Source organism: Sapajus apella, unplaced genomic scaffold (assembly GCF_009761245.1).
Source record: "Sapajus apella isolate SASKATOON/1434 unplaced genomic scaffold, GSC_monkey_1.0 scaffold15, whole genome shotgun sequence".
Classification (NCBI taxonomy): Eukaryota; Metazoa; Chordata; class Mammalia; order Primates; family Cebidae; genus Sapajus; species Sapajus apella.
In genome coordinates, this window is record NW_022436955.1 from 7927264 (window position 1) to 7929436 (window position 2173).

The 2173-nt window shown below is 48.5% G+C and overlaps 1 long non-coding RNA gene across 1 annotated transcript in view; it reads right to left on the reverse strand.

Moving 5' to 3' along the window:
• Positions 1-1676: 1676 nt before the first annotated feature.
• Positions 1677-2173, reverse strand: part of LOC116555375 — a 13716-nt gene continuing 13219 nt past the window's right edge. The window contains exon 3 of the long non-coding RNA XR_004270508.1: positions 1677-1759. This is a non-coding gene — a long non-coding RNA (uncharacterized LOC116555375). The remainder of the gene's footprint in view (positions 1760-2173) is intronic.

The window sequence follows — 2173 nt, forward strand, 5'->3', positions numbered from 1 at the left end:
ATCCCCTCCTGGGGAACTTTCCATCTCAGCAGGTTCCTGACCCTCCCCCTCTCCCATCTTATCAGTTCCCCAGCACAACCCCCTCTAGGAACTCTCTTAGCAGTTTCCTAGCATGACTCCCTCCAGGGTACTGTTAAACTCAGCAGTTCCCCAGCCCCTCCCCTCCAGCACAGCCACTCACACTGGATTCGTCTGCCAGCTTGCAGGCCATAAAAATCCCCTTGGCCACACCACGGGTGCTGTGCGCCAATTTTGGGTGCAGCCTGGCAGCTTTTCCCTTGCTCTTACTAAAGTTTGTTCCAGAACTTGGTATTTCAGCCCGCTCTTTAATTTCTGTCACCTTCCAGTTATATGATGAGAAGGGGATGTGAACAAAGAATGGGTGACCCTGATTGTCTTCTCCTGTTGGGGGCCGCCTCTCGGAGAGGAGGGACCGCTGGTGGGTGTGGAGCCCCACTGCCAGTGTGCAGGGGGGACAAGGTTTGGTTACTGGTACTGTCCAGGGGGCGTACTGAGGCCCTGGTTCAGAGGGCCTTGAGTAGGGTGGAGGTAATTCCTGATCCTCCGCTGGGTTGGGGAGAATGGCTGGCCCAGAAGGGGCTTTCTTTGGGTCGGCTAATATGACCTGAAGTTTAGCCCATTTTATGTAGCGTTTTAGTCATGGAGGGGGTTGTTGGACTAAATCCAATCATTGGTTAATGTATGGAAACTGGTCAGGGTGCCCAGGAGTTCCTGCAATCATTTTCCATACAGTCTGGGTAGTTTTTTGAGTCGTAGGTCCCAGTGTCAGGCCATCCAATTCCAAAAGACAGCCATTCTAGTTTACATAAAGAGTGGAGTTTTCCAGGGGTTAATTTTACACCATATTGAGTTGGCCATCATGCATTGGAGGGGGGTACAAGGCCGGGAGCTACACAATCCCACTTGGTTTTTCCTTTAGCTTTTGAATTTCCCCCCAAGAGATTTCACTAATTTAAGACTGGCTTCACTAAGGATTTGAACCAACAACCTTGCAGGCCCTATACCTTAAGTACTATGCTAACAGGTCACTTGCATTACAAAGAGTCAGAAAGCTTTCTGCCCTAATTTTGGATGCAAATACTGCATCTTGAGGCGCTGTGGCCTGCCTGAAAGCCGAGCAGGGCTGGCGGCCAGCAGAGAAAAAGAAAAAAAATATGCTTTCCGTGTCAGTTTAAAATTAAGCTCTCAGCCGCTTGGCTGGCTGCGAGTTCCCCGCCCCTGAAGCTTTTGGTAGCCTTGACACAGGGACCCTAAAAAGCATTAAATTTCTCTCTCCCTATCTCTCTCTCTTTTCACTCTCTCTCTCTCTTTTTTCTTTGTCTCTGTCTTCTCTCTCCTCTTTCCCTCCCCTACTGTCTTGTCTCTCTTTCTCGTCTCTCTTTCTCTTCTCTGTCTCTTTTTCTTTTGACAGAAGAGACAATCACTCCTTTTTTACCCTAAATGGGCAAAGAGGGCTGGTAGTTTCTTATTTAAAGTTTGATTCCCTAAGACAGAGAAAAAAAACTACTCTCAAGTCATCGGGGGCAGAATTTTCTCTCGGACGTGAGAAAAAGGAAGAATGAGGCCTCAATGATAGAATAAGGACAAGAAAAGGAAAGAGAACAGAATTATTTCCAGGGGTGTAAACTCAATCTGAGTTCCTTGAAGTCAATGGTCACTTAGCCAATGGAGAATATTATCCACCTCAAGAATAACAGGTCTAAACCACCGTACATCAGCCAACAGGAGTCTAACGAAACTGCTGAATCTACAATAAAGACAGAACCACATATAGGATCGACAGACAAAGGATGGGTGCCCCCCAGATGGGAGATCAGGCTGATGCCTGTCCGGCCACGTCTCCAGAGAGATGCTTCAGAGTTTGTTGGCCAAGGTGTACCCCTATAAACCCCAGGCCTGGTCACCTCAGAATTTTCAGTCCTGAGATGAATCACGGTAATGCCTTATGACGTCCCCGCGTAGCCTTCCAGCCCTGGAACTACATATATACACACTCACTCTCTCACTCACACCGAGGTTACAGAAAACAAGCGAAAACTAAATTACCCGAGCCTCCAGCGAGGTAACCTGAGCCTCCAGTGAGGTAATTTGAGCCTGCTGTGTGTCAACCCGAGCCTCTATTGAGGTAACCCGAGCCTCCCGTGAGGCAACC